The following is a 20,464-nucleotide window of genomic DNA, read 5'->3' as shown; positions in this document are numbered from 1 at the left end:
CAGAGAGGGGAATATATAATTATTGTGTATTTAACAGTATTCTCACAATTTTCAAATAATTTTCTTTCACTAAAAATCTATAGAGTTTATTTTAGTTTTTATTAATGCATTACCAAATAGTTTATCCCAGTGGAGATGTACGGAACGTTAGTGAAACACGGTATGTGGAATTTAGCAAATGCTATATGAAGGTCAAAGACGACCTCTCGACGCTATTGTGTGATGGTTGTGAATTGAAATCGCGGTATAAATAAATATTTAAATTTATAATGGCCTTAGTTTTAAACGAGCGGTCAATATTTTTAAACTAACCAAATTTAAAATACCTATGTGAGCTAAATAATTGGAAAAATGTAAAAAAATAAGATTATATTAGAAATTGTGCAATAATATAATTGTGTGACAATTATTCTTATGTAAGGTTAAACTGTGAAAAAAATAATACTGTATTTAGTTAAAGCGTAGTGTTCAGTTCCTCCACTCATCACGTAATCTTTAAAATATGCAAGTTTAAAATTTTTGTGTTTTTCTATAAAACGAATATATTTAATATTTTATAACAAAAATGTCTCAGCTGTCTGTACCATTTCTGCTTATTCACATTGTGAGTTATGCACATAAAATTATTATCGATTTACTCTAACTTCAAAGAGTGAAACCTTCAGTGACGGAAACGAAATTGCGGTTGTATTGGTGATAGTGTCGTGTCTAGTGATATTAATAAAATATTAAGTAATTTAATACGTATTTATATTTTTCGATTGAATATAGGGAATAAGAGTGGAGTGGTGGGTTGAGATCCCAATTGAAGGAATAATTACATTTTGTTTTCCCCCTGTGGTTAGAGAAGGGTGATATTTTTTAAACAAAAGAATATACAATACCTTCCATTTAAATCTTTTTATTTAAATACGTTATCTTTTTTGGCTAAAAGATATCGAGAGATCGACGTTGAATTCGAATATTGACAGTAAAAAGAGTAAAGTATTGAAGTAGCGAAGAATGGTAAGCTCGGACAATTGACAGCTCACATGGGAACTCTCACATGCAAATTGAGAAGGACTGCCTATAAAGTAACGTAAAATATAGTACTCTTAAAATTTTTATACAAAATTCACATTTATAGAAAAAAAATTGACGTAAAATTAACATGTACTCCCAAAATAAATAAAATTTGATATACGGACGGGTCAAATATTTGCTCACATACATAGATATGTATATATATGTTAAATACTTTAAATCTACGTTATGTAAGTGTAACTATAACATTCTAATATTAATTAAAAATTTTTGGTCATTATAGCATATTGAAAAGTTAATTTATTTCACTGTTCAATAAATGCATACTTGTATGTACAGCGATATCAAGAAAAACCTACCGATTACCTGAAAAATATAACAACAATACAAAAAATATTTCATATAGATAACTAATATTCATAGAATGAAATAAATAGATAGAGGTCGTCCTGGCACAGTGGCACAAGCGTATGACTTTAAACGCGACGGTGTGTGTTCTACAATTACCACTTTGAATAAATTATTATTATTATCAAATTATTTTCATTTCTTCGCTATGGTAGGTATTAAATCTAAGAGTTCCACCACTGCCTCAAATATTGGTCTGAATGTAACAAATGGAGTGTTTTAACACTAGGATCCCTCTGCCAAGTCGGTTATATGCGGGATATAACATGAAAAAAAATTAAGTTAACCCCAAAAAAATGTAAGATGAAAATAAGATTCATAAGGCAATTTAAGTCATAACAAGGAATTATGATACTTAATTGTTTTAATTGTTATAAATAGGCTATCGCTGTACATTATCTAATCTAAAACATAAGTTATATTTAAACCATTTACCTACAGTTTAATATTGTTAGAATAAATTTTATTTTACTAAGTTTTCATAGCTTAACCCCCATACCATACAAGGTGCAATTATTGAAACTTTGCTCATATAATATTGAGATTAATGATAAAATGTATCCTGTTTTCGTCTGATAGTATTATATATAACAGTGATTAATATTCTAAACTCCGAGTACAAAGCCGACACGGAAAGAGTATTAAACACTGGCTCCAACGGCCCAATAAGTTATGTAAAGTGCGAGTGCATCGCGTTACAACCCCTATATGGCGTAAGGGTTGCGCATGCGCGTGCACCGCTGGCCGCGCACGGCATATGCGGAATATTAAAGGAGGAAAGAGAAAAAAATTAACTTGTGAAGCCATTTTCGTCTATCGGTACCCCCTCGCCCGCTACGGACTTCAACGTAGGCCAGAGCGCCTCGCGCCGCTGTTGAGTGTGCACGTATGGTCTCAGCTCTCGTCTTCTCGTAAAAACCGGTCACGGCACTAGTGATTACCAGCTATTACAACGATTAATTATAGTAGTGTAGTGTTTTATAACAACTTTTTGAAACTTTTCAACCACAACTCGACAGTGTCCAGTGCTACTTACCGTGCGTGCGTCGTTTTTCAAACTTTTCCGTGAAGTGTAAGTTTTGAAAAGTTTTTGTGTTCATACTGATTTATGTGCCGCGTTGAGTCAATTGGATTTGTTTGAAAAATAAACTACGACTTCGACGTTTTTTTGCTCGAATTGTGCAAAATTATAACAAAGAAGCCGATAGCCCGAGGTCAAAAATATAAAGGTAAGCTATTTTACAAGTATAAGTAGTAAGCTTATTGTTAACATTTCAAGTTCTCGTTCTGTTTTCCACGAATACCTTTATTTGGAACTTTCGTTTCCTAATAAATCAGATTTGTTTATGGCTTCTTTTTATTGCTGTTTATTATCACATGTGCCGCCGCCGTTACTTGTTTTTTACTATCTGTTTATTTTTTTTAACTCTAAATTAAAGTTCTAGTGAATTATATGCTACTTTTAAAGCTGTATTTGCTGTCTTGTTAGTTTTTTTGTCCGTGTATAATATAAATATATATATTTTTTAATAATCATTAATTATTTTAATTGTCATTTCATTACCCAAAAAAAAATGATTTCACATCTTCCAAACAAAAACAAAAACGAATGCTACCTAATTACATATGTATGCGCATTTCTAGGGCTGTCATAAATAATATTAGTTATTTATGGTTTAATAACTACTGCAGAAGAGAGAGCACTCTAAAATAGACAGCCCCAATAAAATTCCGTACTGCTTCTAATAAATTATCGGAAGACGTTCTTTTTATAGGAGTAACGAATGGTGAGATGAGTAATGGCAGAAGTTTTACCAATAAATCATGCTTCCCCCGTTCGAGTGGAGCTTCCGCCTTGGGGTTGTATTTGGCAAGAGATCACCTTACTTGTTAGTTTTGTGAGACATTTTTATCTAATGTCTGCAATCAGCGACAAATAATATATAGCCCACTTGGCATTATATGTTTATAAATGAATATATTTAATAAATAAGTAGGAAAATTTTGTAAGAAATCAGATATTATATAAAACTAGCGGACGCGCGCAGCTTCGCCTGCTTATTTGTACGCTTAGGGGTGGATTATAATAAACCATAAAACACATGTTCAATGAAATATTTTTAAGACTCTAAATTTCAATTTTTATATAAATCGGTGGCGATTTAAAGATTTTTCCATACAGAATTTCAACCCCTATTTCACCCTTTTAGGGTTAAAATTTTTCAAAATCTCTTCTTAGTGGTTGTCCAGATTACGAAAGTAAGCATCTGTCTAAATTTCACGTTTCTACCATCAGCGGTTACGGCTGTGCGTGCGTCTTACCTCAGTCAGTGAGGACAAGTCCTTTTATGTATATAGATAACTAATATCTTTTGTAGAATATTGCTTTTCATTTAAGAATAAACTGAACAGTTATGGAAAAACATCTGTACTCCATATCGATGTTGCGTGAAGAAAATAAAAACACTAAATACACCAGAAGCCGATGGTCCGTGAAATGATGTGTCGGACCGGAGATAGTTGATGAACTATTGTTTAGAAACGTGGAGATGTAACCATGGCCCGATTCTGGCCCAATTCCTATTGATATTGGTTCAATCGGTTTCGGGAAATCTATTCGGTTATCAAAGGATTTCATTAAATGTGCTCTATTTAAATGTTCAGGAGACATTTCCTGAACAACTGTGATTTAAATTCGATTAACAAGTGGGTTAAGGTGATACGAATCAGTCTATCCTTTGTTGATGGGTACAGGGATTCGCTTAATTATTTACATCAAATGGATGTGTTCGTTCGTCGTCGCGTCTGCTTCAATCTAATTTCCTATTATTAATTTATTATATCTTTATTTTGGGTTTATTTAATTTTCTTTATTCATGTTTTGAGCTTTAATAAAATAGTTATAATTAATAATACGATTATCGAAGTTTCAAAGCTTTCATATTTTTACCCGACTGCGGAGAAGCCTGAAAAGGACGATTGTGTTTACAGCGCGTATGTATGTTCCTTCGTTCCCTTGTAACTGTTAAATTTGATCCAATTTTGATAAATCATACATCGGTGGATTTGTCTTGATGGAACGAGTGTTGCTGAATAGTTAAGTTAATACAGTCGTGTTTTTGTTTTGTCCATAATTTACTAATTAATATTAAAGTTTTACATAGGACTAAAGTTAATTAATATATAAAAATGAAATCACTTTAGTATAATAATTTAATTTACTGAAACTGTTAAAGTATGAATGTAATAAATGCGTCCTTTGGGGCCTTAATGAGGTTGGGGTGCTGGCTGTATCATCATGGAAAATATTATCGGTAATAAAAAGGCGTTCCCACGTTAACGGAAGCCGGCACTGGATTGCCACGCTCCGATACTCCGCTCCTTCACTATTGTCCCTTTGTTCCTACTTATTCTCGTCAAGCTCTCAAAAGAGCGGCGTTTTATTCAATGGATCTAGTTTGCCGCACTTAATTCGTATTGCGCTATTGGTCCCGCATTGTTTTGTTTACTTTTTCATTGATGTACAGTGAGATCGGCAAGTCTTGGTCGTTTTGAAGCTAGGTTTGCTGAACTTTCGCGCAATGTTCTCTCGGGAAGAAAATAATCAAATGTAAGAAAATCTTAAAATCAAATCTGCGCAGCCATTTACACTATTATTTTTAAACTAAACACAAGTCCTTATTTCAAGAATAAAATGCTGAAAGCGAGTTTCATTACACTACACTAACCAAAATTTATTATTCCCAACAGCATTTATGAATAATAAAAGTATTAATTAAATAAAATAAACCAATATGCGTCGAGATATAATCTCAAATATTTTTTGTTGGAATTAATTAACAGTTTCGATATTACTTATTTGCGAACACAAGCAAAATTTGCATTCTTGTTTCTGTTTTACATCAACAGTTAACTCGTCTTAGACCACCCGCGAAGCTTTGCTCCCAATTTAATAGGAACTTTATTTCGACGCGATAGAATTCTGTATACAGCCTACAGGTGAGCAGCGCCGATTTGCTTGAAATTCTGTAATCATCTTAGCCGCTTAAATAAATTTATAAAGAAATTTTTAAAATTATGGCCTGCAAAAATAGATTAAATGATCTTTGATTGCTGTAAATGGTATACCAGAGTATACGTGTATAGTACATTGTTGCGAAATAACGATATAAGGTATGGCGGGCAGTGATTTTTAAAAATCAGTAAATATGCCATACAGATTTCTTAAAAAGCTATATAAAAGGAAACAGTATCGTGATAAAAGTAAATATTATAAAGTCCAAAATGATTTTTAAGTATTTTGTAAGCATTGTAGGTAGCTAGTGTGGAATTTGAAATACAATGTCCCGTAATAAAGAAAATCTGCATAGTACTTTTTTTAATTTTCAAGCATCTCGAATAACAGTTGCAACATTCAAATCTCATTAGCGGAGAAAATAAAGAATAAAAACTTGGTGTAATAAATTTAGCGGGGCTCAAGTCCAAACGCTTACGGTTCCTTTTAATTTGGTTGCCATTGTTGAGGCGTCCCGCTGGGCGCCGCCCGTTGGATTTCTTGCTGGAACACCAGCCGATTCAAACATTACTTACTTCTTATTAGTCCATTACGAATGGAAATTAAATTTTATGTCCCAATGTTTTGAGAATGTTCCGAAAACAAATGATCGGGTTTATTTTAGATTCTGCTGAATGCCTCAGGTACCTATCTATATATCAATCTATGTAAAAGATAAAAAAAAACAACCCGCTGCCGCAGAAGCGTTTCGTAGAAATTATCTTTATTTAAACGAATTGAGGGTTAAGCCCGGGGCAATATGAGCAAACCCAATGACTTCGCATTATTATATCGACGCGGCAAGTCTACACTATGATAAAATTAATAGTTGTCCGGGTTGCGATGGCGGCGATAAATTTGTCGGTGTGTGGATAGGCACTGGAAACATCAATCATGTGTCGGTAATTGAAAACATACAGCTGTATTTTAATGATAAAATAATAACATATGATAAACAGCCTGCCTCAAAAGTTTTTATAATGAATACAAAATTGTTTAATAAATTGATTAAGAAACATAAAGAAAGATTTGAAGTAAAATAAAGAATACCTTTTTAGTAGAAATCCACATTAGCCTTTTCAAAAATATAAATATGCTTGGTGTATTGACACCAAATGTGGCACATCTGTGGGATGGGAGAACGTGCCATTTCGGGTCTATAATAAAATTCCCACAAGTAAAATTGAATAAAAAAATGGTTGGCTCCGGCCCCTTTCGAGCACAACAAACAAGCAGGTAAGGGAATCTTTACGATCCTTTGAGAATGAAATATGCACCGAATGCTGAAGAATTTTGCATTTTATTACAACAGAGTATAAAATAAACCAGTTGTGACATCTGGAGTCTCTAACAATGTTCAAAAAATAAGGAGAATATACGTTACTTTGAACTCACATTTCATATATTATTATTACAGTCTATTTCTGGTATTGCCTGGAAATTCATAGAAATGCTTTATGTCCGCTAGTGTTCACTATTAATTTATAAAGGTTTATATATTCGTAAATAGTAAAAATGTGGATAAAACGGAGAAAAAAATACACAAGTAAGTTTTGGAATAGTCCCTTCCCAAATGTGTTTGCTGTTTGCTTAAATTCATTCAATGCTTTGACAGTATTATTTTATATTGTTTTACCTAAAAAAAAAATATTGAAACTTGTTATGACTATCAATTAATCTTTAAATAAGACATACGCAGGTTGTGGGTTCGATTACCACTCGAGAAAATAAAAAAATATATCAAATAATTTCATTTTTTCGCTCTAGTGTCGAGGAAAAGTGCAGTGTTGAATTTCGCCAATCAAAAAAGTAACGAACGGAATTATCTTAATGGGAACGGAGTGTCTTAACATTAGGTTCCCAGGTTCTCCCCACAGCGTGAAGCTGAAAAAAAAGTACCTTATCCCGAAGAACGCCCAATCCCGCTAGTCACATAAAAAATGAATAAATAATTTACCGACAGAGACTAACAGCCCATAAATATCGATGTAAATATTTAGTCTCATCTCATTGTAACCTTCGTCCGATCTGACTCGGTAACATTCCAGTGTCGGTCAACAGAGGACCAGCGGTGAGTATCAATGGAGCCTGGGAAACTGTCATGAAGTGTGATATTTTGTACGTTCATATTTATATAGTAAGTACGCAAATGTATCATTTACATTTAAAAAATTTTTGTTGTTTAATATTTGTATATTGTGTCAGTTGTGGCGTAGGGGCAAGCGTGTGAATGGTTGGCAATGAGACTGGTTGTGGGTTCGATCGCACTCGGGGAAATTTAATATTTAATTTAATTTTTATTTTTATTGTTTTCGTTCTGGAGTCGACGCAAAGCAGGACATTGAGTTCTGCCTTCTTGATGCCGATAAAATAGGGGGTTAAGTTGCCTAACTGAGAAGGAATGAAGTTGGAAAATGGTTATCATCAACTTTTATATCAGTCATCTAATATGGAGAAATGATGTCAAAAACAAAAATCTAATTCAAAAGATTTGTGGCATAATTATAATAATACGTGATTATGAAGAACTAAAACTATTTACTATAAAACTAAATAAAAAGCAATGCAAAGTTATCTTTTGTTCTTTTGACTGTACACCAAATGGAAAAAGTAATTGTTTTCAGATGAGACATTTATTAGGTTCATTTATCACTTGGGAGTAAAAAGAGGGATAGAAAAGCTTTAAGGAAAAAGCGAAAGGTCACATTACAAATTAAAAGCTTGTAATGGTTACTTGAAAAATGAAATCGATGTCCAGAATGACTGTTTGAATATATGTACATACTAGCTTCCCCCTGCGGCTTCGTCCGCTTGACGTGTTCAAATCAGTAGGATATATTTTAAAATTAGTGGGATATCTTAATTAATGATTATTTTAGTTTTGATAAACAATATTTATTTTCCAATTCTGAAACAAATCCAGATTTGATTGATATACTTCGTTTTAGATACATTTTGATTTCATTACTTATTATTTATTTTGATAAGGTACTCAAGATTCGAACCTAAACCTCGAATTCCTCTACAAAAGTAAGTTTAACAACTAAACATTTAACGTTGGAACCAAATGAACGAGGTAAACATTCGAATGACGTATGTTTAGTTAAGTTTACGTAAGGTTACTTCCCCAGGCGTATAATTACTCTTTGTTATGAAATCCTGTTCGAGTTAGCGTACATTAAAGTTTACATAATAACCCGGCAAGTCCAGAGTGGTCGTATTCAAAACAATAATGTTGTGATAGGAGACCGTCCCACCGCTTGCCCTGTTTAAAGTAAACACACCCGTGTGGCATCGCATTAAGCGGGGCAACAGTTTGGGGTGTCGTTAAAAAAACTACTAATTTCTCAAGTCATATTTATGATCCGGTCGAATAGATCCTTTATCCTGTTAACTTATGTTTTTTAATAATTTATATCATATTCTTAAAACTAAATATATTTAATGTAAGTCTCTCTTTTTTAATATACTCTTACAATTTAAGATATAATGTTGTTCTAGAAAAATAAAGAAGGATAATATTGCTATTCCAATTTCAAAATTTTAATACAGACTGGAAAAAGAATGTCGTTTATTTCGCTATAAATAAAAAAATGTAGGTATATAAATTATTTTTTATTTAATATTTTACATGTAAGTAGGTATATGTAGTTTCTTGTCGGTGACTATCTACTAAACTCCATTCATATAGTTCAACTAAGCCGTCGTCCTATACAAACTAATATTACTGTATATAATTTTGTGTAAACAAAGCCATACAGCCATATATTACGTTATTAATTTAACTTTCGTTAAAATAAACTAAATGTTAAAATATTTTTAACTAACTTCAACTGAAAAAATATGCAAAATTTAGACTAATTGAAATAACTCAATTATGGCCTGCAGCAATTTAAATATGTACTAGAATATAAAACAACTACGAATTAGTTATCTATGAACACGCGATCACTTTTTACATCAATAATGAAACGCTTTTAAATACTAAATCAGGTTAACACTGGTTTTAGTTCTAAATATAATTATACTACTATTATACTAGATATAACAATATCGTGGCGCAGGGGCCCAAGTTTTAGGTTCTGTAAATGCAATAGGATGTGGGTTCGATTCTACTGGAAGAAAAGAAATATATATATTTTTTGATTTCTTCTCTAGCTAATCAAAAAGCCTCCAGATTTCGACATAAAATGGGAAACGTAATGTCCTAACACTTTTCCTTCCCCTCCCTCTCTTTGTTCCCTCTGTTTAACCTGCTGTGTGCGGGATATAGCGTGAAGCTATAAATATGTAATTTCAATAATAGACTTTCGAAAATCTAATAAATACACTAGCATGTGGTCAATTAATTAATATCACTCTAAGCTATAAACCATTTGTTAATGCTTCACCAATAACTGTCGTATTCGAATAACATGCTAATGAAATTGATCAAACACCAACGAGACCGGCTCTACGTATAGTTTTAATTAAAAACATATCTATCAATCTATCAATTTAATTATATAACTACTCTAGATGATTATTTTCATTAGTATAATATATTCCTAATATTTTGTAAGATGTATATTTATAATGAAACATTTAATTATTTAGAAAACGTATAAAAATTTGAACGTAGCAGGATTTGAACAAGCGACATCCAAGTGTAAAAAAACACAATGTACAAAATAAATATTATTTTCTGTAAAAGATCCATTTCATTTCTCTGATAACTTATTTTCATTATTATACATTTATTATCAATTTTATTTTCAGAAGTGTAATTCTTGAGTTTTTGCCGGCTGCAAAGTCGGTGGTAGCCTATAGAATATTTTGATTCTGATTAAGTTGCATATGTATTTTTCGTTTTACTTCTTAGAAGAAAAGGAAAGAAGGAAAACATCTTAGAAATTATTAATGCTTAAATTAAAAAATACTTCCAATATTGCATCTAGTTAAATAATTAAAAATATATTAAAATATGAAAAAAAAATAAACCATACCAATAAAATCTAACTTCTCAAATAATTTTAAACGGTGTGCATTTGACTCCTGAACTATGACGTGCCGCGAGATCGAACTTTACTGCCTATAAAGCCTTTATTGCCCATTGTCGACGATTATTACTTAACCCTCATGACTTATGAAGTAATAAATTCGATCCTTATATTATATATATCATGATAGAATTCAGATAATATCAGTTTTGTTGAATACCTTTTAGTATTAAAATATTTTTCTTATTATTGGGTAAGTAATGTTAAAACAAAGGGATTTTGGCATAGATTATTTCTATGCAATAATATATGTCTAGGGACCGTTTTTATAAATCGCTTTCAACTCTGAGATCAATCTTGAAAGCGATCTTGAGATGCCGTTCTCATTCATAGATTTAGTATAATTTTTCCATAGATCATCTTGTGAAATATAAAAACCTTAATGAATAGTTAATTAATTAACAATATACATACAAATATTTTTAATAATTAAAACAATGAAAATTTCATCAAAACTTTTCTGTTTTAATAACAAAGTTAAAAATATGACCTTATAATAACTGAAACATTTACATAACTAAATTAATTCAGTCAGTTCAAACTTCAATCCAAGCGAACGTAATTTTAAATTAATTAGTTTACATCTTACCATTTTTCTGTAATATTTATTTAGTTGTAGATTTATAAAAATAGTCAGCTTCATGCTGTATCCCGCACATAGCAGAGTAGGCAGAGGGAACCTAGTGTTAAAACACTCCGTTCCCCAGTTCCCAAATTAAAATTATCTAAAAATTGTAGTAAAAGTATTTTTTGTTAATTTTAAATTTTAAATAATTATGTACCAAACTTTAAAAAAAACTTACACCATACACCCTACTAGCATAAATAATGTGAACTTTATCTATTTCCCAAAAATATTTCAACAAGTAAACTACATATGTTAAGCACTTGCTGTAATTACCTACATTAACAACGTAACATAACATTTTTCTGAATACAAAGCCCCCCCACAATGGGGGGGATGAAACGAAATCTTACACTTGAATAGAATTGCATTATTTGCACAAAAGATATGAATGACAAAAGTATAAAGTCTGTAAGGTTCTATGGCTTATTGAATCCTAGTCCATGGTCTCAGCATAAAGTTATTTTCACAACAAAGCGACCTCTGAGCGCCTTATATTGGACCTCTCTTGAGCCCGCCATTGTTATCTTAATACCGTATTATATTAATGCGATAAACATCTCTTAGGGATCATTCTTATTTTTTGTTACCTAAGTTTAATATTGGCGTTTGGATTGAGGTTTCGGAATATTAGATAGTATGTAAAATATAGGTATAAGAGGCTAGTCGTGGTGCAGAGGCTCCAGCTTGTGACTGTTAACGCGGCAGGTTGTGGGTTTGATCTCCAGTCGAGAAAATGGAATATTCAATAATTTAATTTCTTCGCTCTGAAGTCGAGGAAACTGCAGTGTTGAATTCCACCACTGAATGCCTCCAGAATTCGACTACCCTGGTATATGCGTGTGAAACTGGAATAAATAATAACATGTTCATACAGAAATATTGTAAGTGTATATTTCTTCTTTTTTATACTTGGAGGGCGCGTTATACAGCCGGTCGTGGTCGTTCAGTAACGACTGCGGTTAAGCAGCCTGTATAGTTCTGATAACTGGTCTTACCGCAACCTCATGGGACGGTCCGACCACATAGGTTTTGAAGGTCAAATGTAAGTCGTTTCTTGTAAATAACTGCAGTTTAACAAAACGGTTTGTATTGTAATCGGACCCTAATAAAGGGGGGGGAAATAATAATAATAAGTCTTTCTTGCGTGTATATTCGTTTTAGGTTATTGTAATTTCCACAATATATGTATATATCTGCATAGGGTGTGAAATGTGCAAGATAGAACGTGTCGAACATGTGTTCTACTATGTGAAGTTTGATTTACAACTTTGCAAAATTATGTTCCTACGTACATCATATATGCTCGTATATCACAGTCACCTATGAATTTAAACAATCTCAACATAGTAATATCTGCACACAACTTCTAAATAGAGAAATGGAAGTGTACTTAAGAACATCTACAAATATCATAATATCTAAAAAGAAGCCATTGTAGCACAGTGGCACCAGCATGTGCCTGTAATAGCGACGGTTGTGAGTTCGATTCCTACTCGAAGGAATTAATTTAACATTACCATTTCCTCGTTCTGCTACATGCAGGATACAGCAAGAAACTCAAAAATTAAAGAAAAAAATACCAAAAAAATATAGGATGTCTATTATTTATAGTTTTTCATTAAAATATATTTTTATTTAACAACGTACTCGACATAACACAAGTTCCAAGCCTCAGTTCTTTAAAAATATTCACATACTTGCCACATTAATGTCGTTTTGTTAGTGTTATCTCGTCGCCCAATCGCAGGAACTCAATTCTTTTGTATAATCTTTTTAAATAGCACCGCGTACAACGCTTCTGAGGCACTTTTGATTTTTATCAGGCTTATTATTTGTATTACAAGAGTAATAATATATTTTTGCTAATAGTATAATCGGATTATCGTTGTGCACTTCATACTTTACAGGCTGGTACATGTGGTAAAAGTGTGGTTCCACCTGCGACACCCGTAATGCGACATGGTAAAAAAATAGCTTATTCTACTACCAAAGAAAGAACAAGAATAAAAATATAAATAAAAGAAATATTCTAGAGTAGGTACGTATAAAAGAAAAATGATAACTAATTTACACGGAACACCTCATTCTCATGTCTTATTTTATAATTACCAAAATTAAAATAATATACCTACTTATAAAAACCTTAAGTACAAGGGTAGACAATGGGAACCTAATGTTAGGACACTCCGTTTTCCATTTTCCCCCGATTTCTGGAGTAATTGCGTGTTGAGTGGCGGAACCCAACGCCGCGTTTAATTTGACACCAAAAGGAAGAAATGAAAACTTTAAATACTTCATTTCCTTGAATGAGGATCGAATCCACGACCCGACGGCTTAGTCACTTGTGTCCTCTAAAATGAAATGAATCACTTCTTTCCGTTTATATTCAGAAAGCTTATTTATGTATGTCGATAGTTAAAAGCCAATGCCTGAGGCATGAGACGTCAGGTTAAGGTAACGTTCTAAATGTATTAAAAAATATTTGGGTTGGATGACAAGGCAATCTTCGTATTTATAAAGCGTCGCCGACACTGCCTTCGAATATCAAACACTTAGATATATTTTAATAAATATCGTATATATCTCTTTGTTTGTAAAGATTGTAATATCTGAGGCCAGAAATGGTGCAGGCCTATAAGGGTGTGCCTGTTAACCCGACAGATTTTGGGTTCGATTCTTACTCGATAAAATTAAATAATGTCTGTACAATATTTAAACTATATATGTAACTAAATGAGGCCCACATGGCGCAGTGGAGCAGCGTCTGGCTTTAAACACTGTAATTGTAGATTCGACTCCAATACAGTAATTCAATTCCTCGCTCTGCTGAAACAAATTGCGGCGTTCAGTTCCGCTACGCAAAATAGAATTCAAGGACTTTTATAATTACTTTGTACTTACATATATACATTTATATATAAACTAGGAAAAAGTTTCAAAAATTTTTCTCTATATTACACTCACGTGACACATGAATAAATTTCTAGTTACTATCACAGCTTCAAAGAGTCAGTCCATTTTAAGAAGTTTCGAGTCTCTAACCAGTGTTCCGACTTAAAACTTGGAACTGGGATAAAATGGAAGTTTCAGATTTCCTTTATTTCTTAGTGGAAACAGTGAGGTCAAACTTGCAGATTCATACTAAAAATATATCTTTAAAATGTAGCTTAAACGAGTTCACTGTGCAGTATATCTATATATATAAAATCGAAAGGTCACTCACTCATCACGAAATCTCAGAAACTACATGTGCTAGGAATCTCAAATTTTGCATAGGACGTAGGTGCTCGCTAAGACGGGAATTTGCAATATTCGACTTCTAAGGGGTTGTTTTTGGGGTCGAAAGTTTGTATGAAACTTCGTTACTACAAATGCCAGGAGTGTCAAATTTTGCATAGACGTCACTAGGACGTAGTCAAGGAGACAGAAATTAATAATAACATAGTTCACGCGGGTGTAACCGCGAGCGGGCCGCTAGTACTCGTATATAAATGAAATAGAAGATACTAGCTCTACCAACTATTTTGTCGCTAATATCAAGCTTTAATTTAAAAAATAATAACGTAAGTTAAGGAATTTTATATATATCAAAAACGTAATTACAAAGTAGATGTATGCAGGTTCGTTTGCTTATTTTTTTACTTTAGTAAAATTTTCAGTTAGTGTTTCGTCACTACTATGATCAGTAAATTCACTATTTATTATTTAAAATGTACAAACAAATACAATTGAAAAAAAGAATTATCTTAAATAATACTTATTACTTAATTCTATTCATTCACATATATTATAATTAATTCATTAAAAAGTTGTTTCCTATACTATATATAAACTTTTACAGTGTCGTAAAAAGTCGTTAATTATGTAGATTGCTTAATTTAGTGCGTATAATAGAATTTAATTAAACATGCAAATGTTTATAGATAATTTCACTTATTCTAAACTAAATTTTATTTTATCGCGTGTAAAAGCTACGTTATTTAACGTTAGCTTGTATAAATACTATAGGGTTATTTACTCCTCGATGACGTCATCATTATATAATATAAATAAGGATGTTTATATACAATTAAATATGTTCCTTTATACCTATTATTTTATCTATTGACGCCGTCACGACGTAGTGGTAATTGGAACAGCGCCTAAGTGTAAACGCAACGGTTGTGGATTTGATTCTCACTTTGGGCAGTTGTATTTAAATTACTTTATTTTCTCTCTCCCTCTGATAGACTATACCGTAAGTCTTAAACATTTAGTATAGCGTGGGTAATGGAGTGTCTTAACCATACGTTACCTCTCTTCGCCATGATACGTGGGGGCAAAAGGGTAAAGCTAAAAAATCAATTCAATTCACAAACATTAGCGTAGGAATGGGGGACCGGGTGGGCAGTGCCCATCGCAGAATTTTAAGCAAAAAAAATTAAGAGAGAAAAACTAAAAAACTCGACTTAAAAAGAACAGTTCAAAGCTTAGGTCAAGGCGCCCGGGCTTCTTAGAAAATATCTCTAGATACGCCCATGCCATCACCATACAGTTGAGTTTAGAGTGAGGATACAAATTTAGAAAAAGTAAATGTTTACCTCACTCTGGTTAGAACAAAGTGCAAAGTTAACTTTTAAATTTTTCCTCTCAAAGTAGATGAAAAAAGTACTCGAAGTTAAAATAAAATAGGAATTTAATTTCAAGCACAGCCCAAACGTGTTAGTTTAATTTCAGTAATATCTAAGTGAAATGTTATACGCATGTTATATTTTAATATGAAATTCCTGAAATGTTACGAATATTAATTGTTACATTCCTCGATGCAATATCTTTTAAAGTAAATGAAAATTAATAATTGTACGTAGAATTAATTTATATGTATGTCAAGTAAGTATTTATTAGATATGTGACATTAGTAAAATTCCCAAATAACAGGTTAAACACAGGGAACCTAGTAGGGAGAAGCGAAACTCAACACCGCGCTTTGTCAACTAGAGCATGAAAACGAAAACAATTGAAATAGATTATTCATTCCTCCTAATAAAATGAAAACTATTACAAATAAAATGGGTATAAAAATCTGTAAATAAAATACCTACATTTAAAGTCGGGTGCGCACTTATGCTTATCTCGGTAACACCACGCCAACGGTCGGTGTTGCCAATTAAACGGATATTTCTCTTTCTATTTACAATACTAGTTTTATTTATACTGAATATTTATTCGGAAGTTTTATATTGAATACTTACTAGCACAGTGGTGGCAACACTAAGAGATTATATTTCAAATTTAAATGACTCTGTGTACTTTTAATGACTTTTTAATAATTTATTTAATAAACAATAAAGAAATATGTTCTTATTAGTAATTTAAAATTTAATCCTCATTAAAAAGACTACTGAAATTTTAAAACGTACAATAATTATCAAAACCATTCACGATAACAAGTTAAAAAAACACGTAAATCCTATTTATTCAACCAACTTAAAAGGCTCAATCAAATTAAAAAATAAACACCTAAGTGCTAAGTGATAGCGTCAAATCAGTATGTAGAATGTTGAAATGAATTCGAATTTGTTACCCTTATCTGTTTCAACATGCACGACACGCACCTGTCAATTAACGACGCCATTTCCTCTGTAATATTGCTTTTAAAAACATTCACCTTTTAATCCTTCCAACTTTTGTACTCAATTGACCCGCATCCAGTACTTTCGAATGGTTTATAAATGAATGCTGATTTGAACGTTGATTTGTGGGTCTTATAATTATGTAACGTAGAGACCAAAATAGAATGCACGGCTTAGGCCAAGAGTGCCATAGGTAGTGTTTATCTCCACACGGTGCAACGCCAATTATCGAAGCTTACCTCGCACAAAAATAACCAATCCACTTGATATATATTTATGAGTTGGACTGACGATATATGTTGCCATATTCAATATTTAAAATGAATCTAGGTACAAAATATTTTTTTGTGTACAGAATATAAATAGTATTTGAATTTTAATAAAGGAATATAATTTTTTGGATCAAAATCTTAGCTTTCTCTATATTGGAGTATAAACTTCAGCTATAACTACTATAATAAAATGAAAATCCATATTATAAAAATCTATTCTTAATGCTTATACGATTTTTTAAACTGAATTGGTGCATAAAAAAAATACAGTCGAATTGATAACCTCCTTTCCTTACAGAAGTCGGTTAAAAATAAGGAGAAAACAAAACTTTATAAATATTTATTTTATTTACATTTTTTAAGAAGATAATTTTAATTATTTTCTTATGTTTTACATGAATACCTATAGCAATTGTACGACATTTCACGTGGTTTATTAAATTCTAGCACAGGTTGAGATCAGTTAAGAGTTGGTGCTGTCTGGGCCGTCCACACTCGAAACTCCTTTTATACGAATAACAAGCAATTTGTGGATGTGTTTGAAAGTTATGTGCTTAAGGCAAAATTTACGAACAAAAACCATTTCATATTTTGGCAGTTTAAATTGTTTTGCTTATTTATTATTGAAAGTACAGAAGTTTATTTTAATGGTATGATTTTTCCTGCCCAGTGAAGCCATTCACTTCATTACTCTAATTTACAATAAAAAAAATCGATTCTTTATTTTATACAGAGAAAACAAACAAATTGTATATAGTAAAAATATTTGAAAATCTCTATTATAAATAGTTACAAATAAAATTCATAAATTTTGTGAGACCTACATGGTAGAGAAAACACTATATATATATTACTTAGGCATAGGCTCAGCAGAATGTACTTAAAAGCTTGGGTCCGCTAACGGTTCATATACTTACTTATAATAATCGTAAGCTCTAATAAAGCTTACCTTATCTAAATATTAACATCATTTTAAACATTTACTTAATTTCAATCTGGTATACCGTTAGTAGGTACTTACGTGACTTTAAATTTATATATACTTTAGAGTTTAAAGTTTTAAACAATAGAATGTCTTGAACTGTGGTTGATTAACTCCGACAGGAATTATTAGATTATGTTTTTGAATCTGTTTTAATATCGAAATAATTTTATAATAGGTCATTATAAAATAAAACCCTTTTAACGTTATTACCAAATAAATAGTATTTTAAAATACATTAAGAAAGATTGATGCTATACACTCATATAAAGAGATGAGCCGCTCATTTACTTTAATGAATCTTCAAGTTGTACGACTCATTCAGTAGACCATAAACTACTTTAAAGAAAATCTTTGCCGTTTCAAAGGGCTATATTTTTACTTTCTTGTAAAAAAAGATGAATTGTCAAACTCTGTTAGATGTCCACGAATAATTGAAACCTTTTATTATATTATGATTCTTATAAATCTAACTCTTTTAGAGTCTAGACGATATAAGTACACAATAAGACATAATTATTTTGATAATAAGGAAAAAAATATATATTTAAAATGAAATATAATTTGCTAGCTTCTACTGAGACTCTCTTGTTAGTTAAAATAACATCAGATGTTATAGAAAAGGGGGTGTCTATTATAGGAAATATCAATAGAGTGCCTTTGAGAATGTTTTTATATTTATTTAAGTAAATAAAAACACTATAGCCCTATAATTTTAGCTTCTCCTGTTATTTGTCACATGGTAGGTTAGAGGGAACCTAGAAACCTATTGTTAAGACACTCCGTCCCCATTTTCCGTTGAATCTGGACATTGCGTATTGACTGGCAGAACTTAACGCCGTATAACAATATTTACCAAGCATTTATACATATAATATAGCTTTAGTTCTATAATAAATATTTATCAATAAAAGTTGATCGCGTGCCGGGATCTATGAATGTAGCCATTACAGTACTGCCGTTAACAAACATATTACTGATGCAAACACATGGAAACACGCGAAGCCGCCTTCAAACCTTCGCTTATTTTGTCATTCCGCTCTTCCATTTCCCCAACGGACTGAACCACTTCACTCAGTAATTTGATAAATGTTTATTATTATTGCTATTGCTAACAGCGAGTGACTCACGCGACTATAGTTCTGTTGGTTTGAAGTGGCCTTTGGAAAGATAAATGCAGGTCAGGCGGTCGGGTCGAAGCGAAGCCGATAAAAGCCGTGCGGTAGAATCGTGTAAAATACATACGAGTATGCATAAACGGAATATGTATGTAATAGGTATAGCAATTGCATTCCATACCGCTATGAATCATTGCCTCGTTCCTTATGACAAATTGTTATGAACAGTTTATACGAATGATTTGTAAGTATATCGTTTTATTATTTTATTTGCATCATTCGCGTATTTTTTTTAGGTTCACGATGTATCCCGCATAAATCAGGGTAAGCAGAGGGAACCTGGTGTTAGGGCACTCCGCTACCCACTTTTCTTCAAATTTTTGAGGCATTGCGTGTTGAGAGCCGCCCTTTGCCTTGTTGCCAGAAAAATATAAAATATTAATAAATAGTAACTTATTTCTCTATGGGAATCGAACCCACAACCGTCGGGAATATAGTCACGCTTTACAGTTTACAAAAATAAAATAACATTGTATTTCCATATATTCTTAGAGAAACTTATTATAAATTCAAATAGGGAACCGACTAAAAGGCATATTTGAGTCGCGAGCATGCAACGCTCGTAACATTTAAATAAAACCATGTTTAGTGTAAAATCTTAAAAATAATATTTTCTAGGAGTTTCGAGTTCGCGTTCGCAGATTGCTTAACCGACCACTCGCTTTCATATTTAAACTAGACAGAGCAGAGTTACTCAGCTGCTAATTTATAAACCCTGTGTATTTAACTTTAAAATAATAAAATAATTTATTCTAAATGTAAATGCTGTTTTTTTAACTTAATTTTGAAAAAAAATATATTTAGGATGTAGGTTTTTAGTAGGCATTCTAGGAAATTCTATAGGGACGATAAAGAATTGTAATTTGACACATGAAATCTAAACCTTTTGAACTAATTGCCATAGCCACAATGGTACCAATTTCTAATACATTTTTTTTATATCACGTATTTTAAAATGCTTTTTACAACGATATCGGATTAAAGAGCCCAAGCTCTTAACGTTTAATGATAGTGAAGCATCATCTTATCGAATACTCGTACCTGCCCATGTCAAAGCACATATCCTATCTCAAAGGACCTTTTTAATTTGATGATAAGGACTATCTATATCTATAATCTTATAGGCTTAATTAATTAAAAAAAATATTTTTAATTGATCTATACAAGTATTTCCAATGTTTTTATTAATCTAAAAAATAACATTAATTTACTTATTTATACAAATTCGCCTTACTAAACTTAATATATTATGTAAAGTTCTACCACTC

The 20,464-nt window shown here is 31.8% G+C and overlaps 1 protein-coding gene across 5 annotated transcripts in view; it reads left to right on the top strand.

Annotated features, from left to right (window-relative positions):
• The first annotated feature begins 2,292 nt into the window (after nucleotides 1-2,292).
• Nucleotides 2,293-20,464, top strand: part of LOC146533923 (uncharacterized) — a 90,805-nt gene continuing 72,633 nt past the window's right edge. For all 5 annotated transcript variants that reach the window (XR_014878600.1, XR_014878599.1, XM_085195322.1 and 2 more), the window contains exon 1: nucleotides 2,293-2,660. The gene's annotated coding sequence lies outside the window, so the exon portion shown is untranslated. The remainder of the gene's footprint in view (nucleotides 2,661-20,464) is intronic.

This window comes from Heliconius melpomene, chromosome 12 (genome assembly GCF_056956725.1).
Source record: "Heliconius melpomene rosina isolate 202511_hmr_F chromosome 12, ASM5695672v1, whole genome shotgun sequence".
Taxonomy (NCBI): Eukaryota; Metazoa; Arthropoda; class Insecta; order Lepidoptera; family Nymphalidae; genus Heliconius; species Heliconius melpomene.
This window is presented reverse-complemented; position numbering and strand designations above follow the sequence as displayed.